The following is a 16,873-nucleotide window of genomic DNA, read 5'->3' as shown; positions in this document are numbered from 1 at the left end:
ATAGCAATTTGATTCACTCAAAACGGATTTAAAATGAAGAAGTTATGGGTAAAACAAGATTGGATAATTTTTCTCATTTTAGCTACGTGAAAATTGGTAACAAATCTATTCCAACCATAACTTAATCAACTTGTATTGTATATTATGTAATCTTGAGATACCATAGACACGTATACAATGTTTCGACCTATCATGTCGACACATCTATATATATTTCGGAACAACCATAGACACTCTATATGTGAATGTTGGAGTTAGCTATACAGGGTTGAGGTTGATTCCAAAATATATATAGTTTGAGTTGTGATCAATACTGAGATACGTATACACTGGGTCGTGGATTGATTCAAGATAATATTTATCGATTTATTTCTGTACATCTAACTGTGGAAACTAGTTGTAGATTACTAACGAGGACAGCTGACTTAATAAACTTAAAACATCAAAATATATTAAAAGTGTTGTAAATATATTTTGAACATACTTTGATATATATGTATATATTGTTATAGGTTCGTGAATCAACCAGTGGCCAAGTCTTACTTCCCGACGAAGTAAAAATCTGTGAAAGTGAGTTATAGTCCCACTTTTAAAATCTAATATTTTTAGGATGAGAATACATGCAGGTTTTATAAATGATTTACAAAACAGACACAAGTACGTGAAACTACATTTTATGGTTGAATTATCGAAATCGAATATGCCCCTTTTTATTAAGTCTGGTAATCTAAGAATTAGGGAACAGACACCCTAATTGACGCGAATCCTAAAGATAGATCTATTGGGCCCAACAAGCCCCATCCAAAGTACCGGATGCTTTAGTACTTCGAAATTTATATCATATCCGAAGGGTGTCCCGGAATGATGGGGATATTCTTATATATGCATCTTGTTAATGTCGGTTACCAGGTGTTCACCATATGAATGATTTTTATCTCTATGTATGGGATGTGTATTGAAATATGAAATCTTGTGGTCTATTATTATGATTTGATATATATAGGTTAAACCTATAACTCACCAACATTTTTGTTGACGTTTTAAGCATGCTTATTCTCAGGTGATTATTAAGAGCTTCCGCTGTCGCATACTTAAATAAGGATGAGATTTGGAGTCCATGCTTGTATGATATTGTGTAAAAACTGCATTCAAGAAACTTATTTTGTTGTAACATATTTGTATTGTAAACCATTATGTAATGGTCGTGTGTAAACAGGATATTTTAGATTATCATTATTTGATAATCTACGTAAAGCTTTTTAAACCTTTATTGATGAAATAAAGGTTATGGTTTGTTTTAAAATGAATGCAGTCTTTGAAAAACGTCTCATATAGAGGTCAAAACCTAACAACGAAATCAATTAATATGGAACGTTTTTAATCAATAAGAACGGGACATTTCAGTTGGTATCCGAGCGTTGGTCTTAGAGAACCAGAATTTTGTATTAGTGTGTCTTATCGAGTTTGTTAGGATGCATTAGTAAGTCTGGACTTCGACCGTGTTTACTTGAAAAATGATTGCTTAACAAATTTTGTTGGAAACTATATATTTTTAACATGTGAATATTATGTGATATATTAATCTCTTAACGCGTTTGATATTATGTGATAGATGTCTACCTCTAGAACAAGTCCCATTGACTCACCTAATAATAATGAAGGGTCAAATGTAAATTGGAATGATTCGTGGACTGATTCACAAGTTCCCGAAGAGGAACCGGAAGAAGAGTCGGAACCGGAAGAAGAATCGGAACCGGAAGAAGAATCGGAACCGGATGAAGAAATAGAACCGGTGGGGGAAATAATAAAACGGTTAAGTAAAAGAAAATCCTCAACCAACCGACCAAGATTAATTATGGCAATGGTGTTTTCGCCAAGGAAGCAAAATATTGGGAGGATTACCAATTCTCCGATGAATCGGATTCCGACGAGAATTCCGATGATGTTATAGAAATTACCCCAACTGAATTTAAAAAGGCAAAAGAAAATAATAAGGGAAAGGGCATAAAAATAGAGAAATCTAATTCCAACCCCGATGAACTTTATATGTATCGTCAACCCCCGAAGTCCTTAAGTTGTAACAATGACCCGGGAACCTCTAAACCACCAGGTTTTTTCTAAACCAATGTGGAAAATGACGGCTCATATTAGGGGAACATCATATATCCCTAGAAACTTGGCAAAACGAATCAAAATCGAAGAAGAAGAAACAAGCGAGTCGGAATAAGATAGTTGTATTTGTGTGGTGTAATATATGTAATATAGTGTGCTTATGCTTTATGATATATGTAAAAATTGCTTGTATTAATAAGTATTTTTTTTTTTATGAATCTAACTCTTGTCTATTTTACAGTATAAAAACACAAAATGGATAGACAACCCAATATTTTAAGAGACCTACCCGGAGACATGATTGATGAAATCTTGTCTAGAGTCGGTCAGAATTCTTCGGCACAACTATTTAAGGCGAGATCAGTTTGTAAGACATTCGAAGAACGTTCAAAGAATGCCTTGGTTTATAAAAGGCTTTTATTCGAAAGATGGGGGATATCACATTGGGAAATCCATAAGTTACGATGTGTTTACTTTGACGCATATATTTCGGGGAACCCAAATGCTATTTTACGCAATGGGTTAAGAAATTATTTTGACTCAATATATCCGAATATTGGACTTCGTGATTTAGAAAAAGCGGCTAACATGCAACATAAAGAAGCATGTTATGCTTACGGATTAGTAATGTTCGCTTCTCACCAAAGTGAGAACAAGAACATCGGGCTACAACTATTAAACAAAACGTTCCCACAAGTGACGGAGTCGGTAATTGGGGTAAGAAATGAGGTTTTTAGATTGTTACGGGACTGTTGGACATTACGTAACCCTCGTCCCTTTGACGACGTTACAACACGCTGTCTTATCAACGGCCATAACGGTTATGTTCCACAAGACCAAGGATGGGAAGTAATCCTAGTAAAACCAGAATGCATGACTTGTTTCTGGACGTATGAATTACGTGTCTTTATTGCCTTTGCTGAACGACTTGTGTACTAGCTAGAATTATCTTCACAACCATCTTGTATCAAATTTATTGTGTGCTATATTTCATGCTATATGTAAAATAAGCGGTATTGTAAGTTTGTAAAATATTGTGTAAAAGTTTGAACGCGAAATATTATTATAATCAGTTTTTCATATAGAATTGTAGTAGTTGAATTGTATATTAGCTACTAAGTATGAACTTAACGGGTAGGTACTACCCGAATTTAAACTTATAAAATGCTAATATGAAGAAAAATCTTTTATAAATGAGTTCATATTATGCTACGAAATACTATTAACTACTCTTAATATTCTGTATGATTAACTTGTTCCATTTGACTATTTTGAAGGAAATGGCACCGACTACTCGACACACCGTGAATATGAATGAAGAGGAATTCCGTACTTTTCTAGCTTCAAACATAGCCGCAGTACAGGCTGCACTACATACCAACAATAACCTTGGATCTAGCAGTACAGGAAATCGTGTAGGATGCACCTACAAAGAATTCACTGCCTGCAAACCTTTGGAATTTGATGGAACCGAAGGACCGATCGGATTGAAACGGTGGACCGAGAAGGTCGAATCGGTGTTTGCCATAAGTAAGTGTACTGAAGAGGACAAAGTGAAGTACGCTACGCATACCTTCACAGGTTCTGCGTTAACATGGTGGAATACCTATCTAGAGCAAGTGGGACAAGACGATGCGTACGCACTACCGTGGTCAGCATTCAAGCACTTGATGAACGAGAAGTACCGTCCCAGAACCGAGGTTAATAAGCTCAAGACAGAACTTAGAGGGTTACGAACCCAAGGATTTGATATTACCACGTACGAAAGACGATTCACAGAATTGTGCCTATTGTGTCCGGGAGCATTCGAAGATGAGGAAGAGAAGATCGACGCGTTTGTGAAAGGATTACCGGAAAGAATCCAAGAAGATATAAGTTCACACGAGCCCGCCTCCATACAACAGGCATGTAGAATGGCTCACAAAGTAGTGAACCAGATTGAAGAAAGAATTAAAGAACAGACAGCTGAAGAGGCCAATGTGAAGCAAGTCAAAAGAAAGTGGGAGGAAAACGGTGATAAGAATCACCAATATAACAACAACAGCAATTACAACAATAATCGCAACAATTATCCCAACAATCGCAACATCAATCGCAACTACAACAAACGGCCCAACAACAACAACAACAACAACAACAGCAACTACAACAATCATCCCAACAACAATAATAACCGCAACAACAACAACAACAACAATCAGAAGCAGCTATGCCAAAGGTGTGAAAAGTATCACTCGGGGTTCTGCACCAAATTTTGCAACAAGTGTAAAAGAAATGGTCATAGCGCGGCGAAGTGTGAGGTCTACGGACCATGGGTTAATAGAACGAAAGGAAAAAATGGTGTCGGAACGAGTAATGGTGGAGCAAGTAGTGTCGGAGCAAGTTATGCCAATGTAGTTTGTTATAAATGTGAAAAACCGGGCCACATTATTAGAAATTGCCCGAACCAGGAGAACAATAATGGACAAGGCCGCGGAAGAGTTTTCAATATTAATGCGGCAGAGGCACAGGAAGACCCGGAGCTTGTTACGGGTACGTTTCTTATTGACAATAAATCTGCTTACGTTTTATTTGATTCGGGTGCGGATAGAAGCTATATGAGTAGAGATTTTTGTGCTAAATTAAGTTTTCCATTGACGCCTTTGGATAGTAAATTTTTACTCGAATTAGCAAATGGTAAATTAATTTCAGCAGATAATATATGTCGGAATTGAGAAATTAAAGTGGTTAGCGAAATTTTTAAGATTGATTTGATACCAGTAGAGTTAGGGAGTTTTGATGTGATAATCGGTATGGACTGGTTGAAAGAAGTGAAAGCAGAGATCGTTTGTAACAAAAATGCAATTCGCATTATACGAGAAAAAGGAAAACCCTTAATGGTGTACGGAGAAAAGGGCAACACGAAGCTACATCTTATTAGTAATTTGAAGGCACAAAAACTAATAAGAAAGGGTTGCTATGCTGTTCTAGCACACGTCGAGAAAGTACAAACTGAAGAAAAGAGCATCAATGATGTTCCCATTGCAAAAGAATTTCCCGATGTATTTCCGAAAGAATTACCGGGATTACCCCCACATCGATCCGTTGAATTTCAAATAGATCTTGTACCAGGAGCTGCACCAATAGCTCGTGCTCCTTACAGACTCGCACCCAGCGAGATGAAAGAACTGCAAAGCCAATTACAAGAACTTTTAGAGCGTGGTTTCATTCGACCAAGCACATCACCGTGGAGAGCTCCTGTTTTGTTTGTCAAGAAGAAAGATGGTACATTCAGGTTGTGTATCGACTACCGAGAGTTGAACAAACTTACCATCAAGAACCGCTACCCACTACCGAGAATCGACGACTTATTTGATCAACTACAAGGCTCGTCTGTTTATTCAAAGATTGACTTACGTTCCGGGTATCATCAAATGCGGGTGAAAGAAGATGATATTCTAAAGACTGCTTTCAGAACACGTTACAGTCATTACAAGTTTATGGTCATGCCGTTTGGTTTAACTAATGCACCAGCTGTGTTCATGGACCTTATGAACCGAGTGTGTGTAGTGACCCGAACTTTTCCATGTTTATATATATTAATTGAGATTGATATTTACATGATTAAATGTTTCCAACATGTTAAGCAATCAAACTTGTTAAGACTTGATTAATTGAAATAGGTTTCATATAGACAATTGACCACCAAGTTGACCGGTGATTCACGAACGTTAAAACTTGTAAAAACTATATGATGACATATATATGGTTATATATATAGTTAACATGATATTATGATAAGTAAACATATCATTAAGTATATTAACAATGAACTACATATGTAAAAACAAGACTACTAACTTAATGATTTTGAAACGAGACATATATGTAACGATTATCGTTGTAACGACATTTAATGTATATATATCATATTAAGAGATATTCATACATCATAATATCATGATAATATAATAATTTAAAATCTCTTTTGATATTATAAACATTGGGTTAACAACATTTAACAAGATCGTTAACCTAAAGGTTTCAAAACAACATTTACATGTAACGACTAACGATGACTTAACGACTCAGTTAAAATGTATATACATGTAGTGTTTTAATATATATTCATACACTTTTGAAAGACTTCAAGAAACTTATCAAAATACTTCTACTTAACAAAAATGCTTACAATTACATCCTCGTTCAGTTTCATCAACAATTCTACTCGTATGCACCCGTATTCGTACTCGTACAATACACAGCTTTTAGATGTATGTACTATTGGTATATACACTCCAATGATCACCTCTTAGCAGCCCATGTGAGTCACCTAACACATGTGGGAACCATCATTTGGCAACTAGCATGAAATATCTCATAAAATTACAAAAATATGAGTAATCATTCATGACTTATTTACATGAAAACAAAATTACATATCCTTTATATATAATCCATACACCAACGACCAAAAACACCTACAAACACTTTCATTCTTCAATTTTATTCATCTAATTGATCTCTCTCAAGTTCTATCTTCAAGTTCTAAGTGTTCTTCATAAATTCCAAAAGTTCTAGTTTCATAAAATCAAGAATACTTTCAAGTTTGCTAGCTCACTTCCAATCTTGTAAGGTGATCATCCAACCTCAAGAAATCTTTGTTTCTTACAGTAGGTTATCATTCTAATACAAGGTAATAATCATATTCAAACTTTGGTTCAATTTCTATAACTATAACAATCTTATTTCAAGTGATGATCTTACTTGAACTTGTTTTCGTGTCATGATTTTGCTTCAAGAACTTCGAGCCATCCAAGGATCCATTGAAGCTAGATCCATTTTTCTCTTTTCCAGTAGGTTTATCCAATGAACTTAAGGTAGTAATGATGTTCATAACATCATTCGATTCATACATATAAAGCTATCTTATTCGAAAGTTTAAACTTGTAATCACTAGAACATAGTTTAGTTAATTCTAAACTTGTTCGCAAATAAAAGTTAATCCTTCTAACTTGACTTTTAAAATCAACTAAACACATGTTCTATATCTATATGATATGCTAACTTAATGATTTAACACGAAAAACACCGTAAAACCGGATTTACGCCGTCGTAGTAACACCGCGGGCTGTTTTGGGTTAGTTAATTAAAAACTATGATAAACTTTGATTTAAAAGTTGTTATTCTGAGAAAATGATTTTTATTATGAACATGAAACTATATCCAAAAATTATGGTTAAACTCAAAGTGGAAGTATGTTTTCTAAAATGGTCATCTAGACGTCGTTCTTTCGACTGAAATGACTACCTTTACAAAAACGACTTGTAACTTATTTTTCCGACTATAAACCTATACTTTTTCTGTTTAGATTCATAAAATAGAGTTCAATATGAAACCATAGCAATTTGATTCACTCAAAATGGATTTAAAATGAAGAAGTTATGGGTAAAACAAGATTGGATAATTTTTCTCATTTTAGCTACGTGAAAATTGGTAACAAATCTATTCCAACCATAACTTAATCAACTTGTATTGTATATTATGTAATCTTGAGATACCATAGACACGTATACAATGTTTCAACCTATCATGTCGACACATCTATATATATTTCGGAACAACCCTAGACACTCTATATGTGAATGTTGGAGTTAGCTATACAGGGTTGAGGTTGATTCCAAAATATATATAGTTTGAGTTGTGATCAATACTGAGATACGTATACACTGGGTCGTGGATTGATTCAAGATAATAGTTATCGATTTATTTCTGTACATCTAACTGTGGACAACTAGTTGTAGGTTACTAACGAGGACAGCTGACTTAATAAACTTAAAACATCAAAATATATTAAAAGTGTTGTAAATATATTTTGAACATACTTTGATATATATGTATATATTGTTATAGGTTCGTGAATCAACCAGTGGCCAAGTCTTACTTCCCGACGAAGTAAAAATATGTGAAAGTGAGTTATAGTCCCACTTTTAAAATCTAATATTTTTGGGATGAGAATACATGCAGGTTTTATAAATGATTTACAAAATAGACACAAGTACGTGAAACTACATTCTATGGTTGAATTATCGAAATCGAATATGCCCCTTTTTATTAAGTCTGGTAATCTAAGAATTAGGGAACAGACACCCTAATTGACGCGAATTATAAAGATAGATCTATTGGGCCTAACAAACCCCATCCAAAGTACCGGATGCTTTAGTACTTCGAAATTTATATCATATCCGAAGGGTGTCCCGGAATGATGGGGATATTCTTATATATGCATCTTGTTAATGTCGGTTACCAGGTGTTCACCATATGAATGATTTTTATCTCTATGTATGGGATGTGTATTGAAATATGAAATCTTGTGGTCTATTGTTACGATTTGATATATATAGGTTAAACCTATAACTCACCAACATTTTTGTTGACATTTAAAGCATGTTTATTCTCAGGTGAATATTAAGAGCTTCCGCTGTTGCATACTAAAATAAGGACAAGATTTGGCGTCCATGTTTGTATGATATTGTGTAAAAACTGCATTCAAGAAACTGATTTCGATGTAACATATTTGTATTGTAAACCATTATGTAATGGTCGTGTGTAAACAGGATATTTTAGATTATCATTATTTGATAATCTACGTAAAGCTTTTTAAACCTTTATTTATGAAATAAAGGTTATGGTTTGTTTTAAAAATGAATGCAGTCTTTGAAAAACGTCTCATATAGAGGTCAAAACCTCACAACGAAATCAATTAATATGGAACGTTTTTATCAATAAGAACGGGACATTTCAGTTGGTATCCGAGCGTTGGTCTTAGAGAACCAGAATTTTGCATTAGTGTGTCTTATCGAGTTTGTTAGGATGCATTAGTGAGTCTGGACTTCGACCGTGTTTAGTTGAAAAATGATTGCTTAACAAATTTTGTTGGAAACTATATATTTTTAACATGTGAATATTATGTGATATATTAATCTCTTAACGCGTTTGATATTATGTGATAGATGTCTACCTCTAGAACAAGTCCCATTGACTCACCTAATAATAATGAAGAGTCAAATGTAAATTGGAATGATTCGTGGACTAATTCACAAGTTCCCGAAGAGGAACCGGAAGAAGAGTCGGAACCGGAAGAAGAATCGGAACCGGAAGAAGAAATAGAACCGGTGGGGGAAATAATAAAACGGTTAAGTAAAAGAAAATCCTCAACCAACCGACCAAGGTTAATTATGGTCAATGGTGTTTCCGCCAAGGAAGCAAAATATTGGGAGGATTACCAATTCTCCGATGAATCGGATTCCGACGAGAATTCCGATGATGTTATAGAAATTACCCCAACTGAATTTAAAAAGGCAAAAGAAAATAATAAGGGAAAGGGCATAAAAATAGAGAAATCTAATTCCAACCCCGATGAACTTTATATGTATCGTCAACCCCCGAAGTCCTTAAGTTGTAACAATGACCCGGGAACCTCTAAACCACCAGGTTTTTCTAAACCAATGTGGAAAATTACGGATCGTATTAGGGGAACATCATATATCCCTAGAAACTTGGCAAAATGAACCAAAACCGAAGAAGAAGAAACGAGCGAGTCGGAATAAGATAGTTGTATTCGTGTGGTGTAATATATGTAATATAGTGTGCTTATGCTTTATGATATATGTAAAAATTGCTTGTATTAATAAGTATTTTTTTATGAATCTAACTCTTGTCTATTTTACAGTTTAAAAACACAAAATGGATAGACAACCCAATATTTTAAGAGACCTACCCGGAGACATGATAGATGAAATCTTGTCTAGAGTCGGTCAGAATTCCTCGGCACAACTATTTAAGGCGAGATCAGTTTGTAAGACATTCGAAGAACGTTCCAAGAATGTCTTGGTTTATAAGAGACTTTCGTTTGAAAGATGGGGGATATCACATTGGGAAACCCATAAGTTACGATGTGTTTACTTTGACGCATATATTGCGGGGAACCCAAATGCTATTTTACGCAACGGGTTAAGAAATTATTTTGACTCAATATATCCGAATATTGGACTTCGTGATTTAGAAAAGCGGCTAACATGCAACATAAAGAAGCATGTTATGCTTACGGATTAGTAATGTTCGCTTCTCACCAAAGTGAGAACAAGAACATCGGGCTACAACTATTAAACAAAACGTTTCCACAAGTGACGGAGTCGGTAATTGGGGTAAGAAATGAGGTTTTTAGATTGTTACGGGACTGTTGGACATTACGTTACCCTCGTCCCTTTGACGACGTTACAATACGCTGTCTTATCAACGGCCATAACGGTTATGTTCCACAAGACCAAGGATGGGAAGTAATCCTAGTAAAACCAGAATGCATGACTTGTTTCTGGACGTATGAATTACGTGTCTTTATTGCCTTTGCTGAACGACTTGTGTACTAGCTAGAATTATCTTCACAACCATCTTGTATCAAATTTATTGTGTGCTATATTTCATGCTATATGTAAAATAAGCGGTATTGTAAGTTTGTAAAATATTGTGAAAAAGTTTGAACGCGAAATATTATTATAATCAGTTTTTCATATAGAATTGTAGTAGTTGAATTGTATATTAGCTACTAAGTATGAACTTAACGGGTAGGTACTACCCGAATTTAAACTTATAAAACGCTAATATGAAGAAAAAGCTTTTATAAATGAGTTCATATTATGCTACGAAATACTATTAACTACTCTTAATATTCTGTATGTTTAACTTGTTCCATTTGACTATTTTGAAGGCAATGGCACCGACTACTCGACACACCGTGAATATGAATGAAGAGGAATTCCGTACTTTTCTAGCTTCAAACATAGCCGCAGTACAGGTTGCGCTACATACCAACAATAACCTTGGATCTAGAAGTACAGGAAATCGTGTAGGATGCACCTACAAAGAATTCACTGCCTGCAAACCTTTGGAATTTGATGGAACCGAAGGACCGATCGGATTGAAACGGTGGACCGAGAAGGTCGAATCGGTGTTTGCCATAAGTAAGTGTACTGAAGAGGACAAAGTGAAGTACGCTACGCATACCTTCACAGGTTCTGCGTTAACATGGTGGAATACCTATCTAGAGCAAGTGGGACAAGACGATGCGTATGCACTACCGTGGTCAGCATTCAAGCACTTGATGAACGAGAAGTACCGTCCCAGAACCGAGGTCAATAAGCTCAAGACAGAACTTAGAGGGTTACGAACTCAAGGATTTGATATTACCACGTACGAAAGACGATTCACAGAATTGTGCCTATTGTGTCCGGGAGCATTCGAAGATGAGGAAGAGAAGATCGACGCATTTGTGAAAGGATTACCGGAAAGAATCCAAGAAGATATAAGTTCACACGAGCCCGCTTCTATACAACAGGCATGTAGAATGGCTCACAAACTAGTGAACCAGATTGAAGAAAGAATTAAAGAACAGACTGCTGAAGAGGCCAATGTGAAGCAAGTCAAAAGAAAGTGGGAGGAAAACGGTGATAAGAATCACCAATACAACAACAACAGCAATTACAACAATAATCGCAACAATTATCCCAACAATCGCAACATCAATCGCAACTACAAAAAACGGCCCAACAACAACAATAACAACAACAACAACAACAACAACAACAACAACAACAACAACAACAACAACAACAACAACAACAACAACAACAACAACAACAACAACAACAATAACAACAGCAACTACAACAATCATCCCAACAACAATAATAACCGCAACAACAACAACAATCAGAAGCAGCTATGCCAAAGGTGTGAAAAGTATCACTCGGGGTTCTGCACCAAATTTTGCAACAAGTGTAAAAGAAATGGTCATAGCGCGGCGAAGTGTGAGGTCTACGGACCAGGGGTTAATAGAACGAAAGGAACAAATGGTGTCGGAACGAGTAATGGCGGAGCAAGTAGTGTCGGAGCAAGTTATGCCAATGTAGTTTGTTATAAATGTGGAAAACCGGGCCACATTATTAGAAATTGCCCGAACCAGGAGAACACGAATGGACAAGGCCGCGAAAGAGTTTTCAATATTAATGCGGCAGAGGCACAGGAAGACCCGGAGCTTGTTACGGGTACGTTTCTTATTGACAATAAATCTGCTTACGTTTTATTTGATTCGGGTGCGGATAGAAGCTATATGAGTAGAGATTTTTGTGCTAAATTAAGTTGTCCATTGACGCCTTTGGATAGTAAATTTTTACTCGAATTAGCAAATGGTAAATTAATTTCAGCAGATAATATATGTCGGAATCGAGAAATTAAACTGGTTAGCGAAACATTTAAGATTGATTTGATACCAGCAGAGTTAGGGAGTTTTGATGTGATAATCGGTATGGACTGGTTGAAAGAAGTGAAAGCAGAGATCGTTTGTTACAAAAATGCAATTCGCATTATACGAGAAAAAGGAAAACCCTTAATGGTGTACGGAGAAAAGGGCAACACGAAGCTACATCTTATTAGTAATTTGAAGGCACAAAAACTAATAAGAAAAGGTTGCTATGCTGTTCTAGCACACGTCGAGAAAGTACAAACTGAAGAAAAGAGCATCAATGATGTTCCCGTCGCAAAAGAATTTCCCGATGTATTTCCGAAAGAATTACCGGGATTACCCCCACATCGATCCGTTGAATTTCAAATAGATCTTGTACCAGGAGCTGCACCAATAGCTCGTGCTCCTTACAGACTCGCACCCAACGAGATGAAAGAACTGCAAAGCCAATTACAAGAACTTTTAGAGCGTGGTTTCATTCGACCAAGCACATCACCGTGGGGAGCTCCTGTTTTGTTTGTCAAGAAGAAAGATGGTACATTCAGGTTGTGTATCGACTACCGAGAGTTGAACAAACTTACCATCAAGAACCGCTACCCACTACCGAGAATCGACGACTTATTTGATCAACTACAAGGCTCGTCTGTTTATTCAAAGATTGACTTACGTTCTGGGTATCATCAAATGCGGGTGAAAGAAGATGATATTCCAAAGACTGCTTTCAGAACACGATACGGTCATTACAAGTTTATGGTCATGCCGTTTGGTTTAACTAATGCACCAGCTGTGTTCATGGACCTTATGAACCGAGTGTGTGGACCATACCTTGACAAGTTTGTCATTGTTTTCATTGATGACATACTTATTTACTCAAAGAATGACCAAGAACACGGTGAACATTTGAGAAAGGTGTTAGAAGTATTGAGGAAGGAAGAATTGTACGCTAAGTTTTCAAAGTGTGCATTTTGGTTGGAAGAAGTTCAATTCCTCGATCACATAGTGAACAAAGAAGGTATTAAGGTGGATCCGGCAAAGATAGAAACTGTTGAAAAGTGGGAAACCCCGAAAACTCTGAAACACATACGCCAGTTTTTAGGACTAGCTGGTTACTACAGAAGGTTCATCCAAGACTTTTCCAGAATAGCAAAACCCTTGACTGCATTAACGCATAAAGGGAAGAAATTTGAATGGAAAGATGAACAAGAGAAAGCGTTTCAGTTATTGAAGAAAAAGCTAACTACGGCACCTATATTGTCATTGCCTGAAGGGAATGATGATTTTGTGATTTATTGTGACGCATCAAAGCAAGGTCTCGGTTGTGTATTAATGCAACGAACGAAGGTGATTGCTTATGCGTCTAGACAATTGAAGATTCACGAACAAAATTATACGACGCATGATTTGGAATTAGGCGCGGTTGTGTTTGCATTAAAGACTTGGAGGCACTACTTATATGGGGTCAAAAGTATTATATATACCGACCACAAAAGTCTTCAAAACATATTTAATCAGAAACAACTGAATATGAGGCAGCGTAGGTGGATTGAATTATTGAATGATTACGACTTTGAGATTCGTTACCACCCGGGGAAGGCAAATGTGGTAGACGATGCCTTGAGCAGGAAGGACAGAGAACCCATTCGAGTAAAATCTATGAATATAATGATTCATAATAACCTTACTACTCAAATAAAGGAGGCGCAACAAGGAGTTTTAAAAGAGGGAAATTTAAAGGATGAAATACCCAAAGGATCGGAGAAACATCTTAATATTCGGGAAGACGGAACCCGGTATAGGGCTGAAAGGATTTGGGTACCAAAATTTGGAGATATGAGAGAAATGGTACTTAGAGAAGCTCATAAAACCAGATACTCAATACATCCTGGAACGGGGAAGATGTACAAGGATCTCAAGAAACATTTTTGGTGGCCGGGTATGAAAGCCGATGTTGCTAAATACGTAGGAGAATGTTTGACGTGTTCTAAGGTCAAAGCTGAGCATCAGAAACCATCAGGTCTACTTCAACAACTCGAAATCCCGGAATGGAAATGGGAAAACATTACCATGGATTTCATCACTAAATTGCCAAGGACTGCAAGTGGTTTTGATACTATTTGGGTAATAGTTGATCGTCTCACCAAATCAGCACACTTCTTGCCAATAAGAGAAGATGACAAGATGGAGAAGTTAGCACGACTGTATTTGAAGGAAGTCATCTCCAGACATGGAATACCAATCTCTATTATCTCTGATAGGGATGGCAGATTTATTTTAAGATTCTGGCAGACATTACAGCAAGCATTAGGAACTCGTCTAGACATGAGTACTGCCTATCATCCACAAACTGAAGGGCAGAGTGAAAGGACGATACAAACGCTTGAAGACATGCTACGAGCATGTGTTATTGATTTCGGAAACAGTTGGGATCGACATCTACCATTAGCAGAACTTTCCTACAACAACAGCTACCATTCAAGCATTGAGATGGCGCCGTTTGAAGCACTTTATGGTAGAAAGTGCAGGTCTCCGATTTGTTGGAGTGAAGTGGGGGATAGACAGATTACGGGTCCGGAGATTATACAAGAAACTACCGAGAAGATCATCCAAATTCAACAACGGTTGAAAACCGCCCAAAGTCGACAAAAGAGCTACGCTGACATTAAAAGAAAAGATATAGAATTTGAAATTGGAGAGATGGTCATGCTTAAAGTTGCACCTTGGAAAGGCGTTGTTCGATTTGGTAAACGAAGGAAATTAAATCCAAGGTATATTGGACCATTCAAGATTATTGATCGTGTCGGACCAGTAGCTTACCGACTTGAGTTACCTCAACAACTCGCGGCTGTACATAACACTTTCCACGTCTCGAATCTCGCTATTCCGTTAGATGAAATCCAAATCAACAAAAAACTTCAATTCATAGAAGAACCCGTCGAAATAATGGATCGTGAGGTTAAAAGACTTAAGCAAAACAAGATACCAATTGTTAAGGTTCGATGGAATGCTTGTAGAGGACCCGAGTTCACCTGAGAGCGTGAAGATCAGATGAAGAAGAAATACCCGCATCTATTTCCAGAAGATTCGTCAACACCTTCAACAGCTTAAAATTTCGGGACGAAATTTATTTAACGGGTAGGTACTGTAGTGACCCGAACTTTTCCATGTTTATATATATTAATTGAGATTGATATTTACATGATTAAATGTTTCCAACATGTTAAGCAATCAAACTTGTTAAGACTTGATTAATTGAAATAGGTTTCATATAGACAATTGACCACCCAAGTTGACCGGTGATTCACGAACGTTAAAACTTGTAAAAACTATATGATGACATATATATGGTTATATATATAGTTAACATGATATTATGATAAGTAAACATATCATTAAGTATATTAACAATGAACTACATATGTAAAAACAAGACTACTAACTTAATGATTTTGAAACGAGACATATATGTAACGATTATCGTTGTAACGACATTTAATGTATATATATCATATTAAGAGATATTCGTACATCATAATATCATGATAATATAATAATTTAAAATCTCTTTTGATATTATAAACATTGGGTTAACAACATTTAACAAGATCGTTAACCTAAAGGTTTCAAAACAACATTTACATGTAACGACTAACGATGACTTAACGACTCAGTTAAAATGTATATACATGTAGTGTTTTAATATGTATTCATACACTTTTTAAAGACTTCAAGACACTTATCAAAATACTTCTACTTAACAAAAATGCTTACAATTACATCCTCGTTCAGTTTCATCAACAATTCTACTCGTATGCACCCGTATTCGTACTCGTACAATACACAGCTTTTAGATGTATGTACTATTGGTATATACACTCCAATGATCAGCTCTTAGCAGCCCATGTGAGTCACCTAACACATGTGGGAACCATCATTTGGCAACTAGCATGAAATATCTCATAAAATTACAAAAATATGAGTAATCATTCATGACTTATTTACATGAAAATAAAATTACATATCCTTTATATCTAATCCATACACCAACGACCAAAAACACCTAAAAACACTTTCATTCTTCAATTTTATTCATCTAATTGATCTCTCTCAAGTTCTATCTTCAAGTTCTAAGTGTTCTTCATAAATTCCAAAAGTTCTAGTTTCATAAAATCAAGAATACTTTCAAGTTTGCTAGCTCACTTCCAATCTTGTAAGGTGATCATCCAACCTCAAGAAATCTTTGTTTCTTACAGTAGGTTATCATTCTAATACAAGGTAATAATCATATTCAAACTTTGGTTCAATTTCTATAACTATAACAATCTTATTTCAAGTGATGATCTTACTTGAACTTGTTTTCGTGTCATGATTTTGCTTCAAGAACTTCGAGCCATCCAAGGATCCATTGAAGCTAGATCCATTTTTCTCTTTTCCAGTAGGTTTATCCAAGGAACTTAAGGTAGTAATGATGTTCATAACATCATT

This window comes from Rutidosis leptorrhynchoides, chromosome 7, assembly GCF_046630445.1.
Source record: "Rutidosis leptorrhynchoides isolate AG116_Rl617_1_P2 chromosome 7, CSIRO_AGI_Rlap_v1, whole genome shotgun sequence".
Taxonomy (NCBI): Eukaryota; Viridiplantae; Streptophyta; class Magnoliopsida; order Asterales; family Asteraceae; genus Rutidosis; species Rutidosis leptorrhynchoides.
This window is presented reverse-complemented; position numbering follows the sequence as displayed.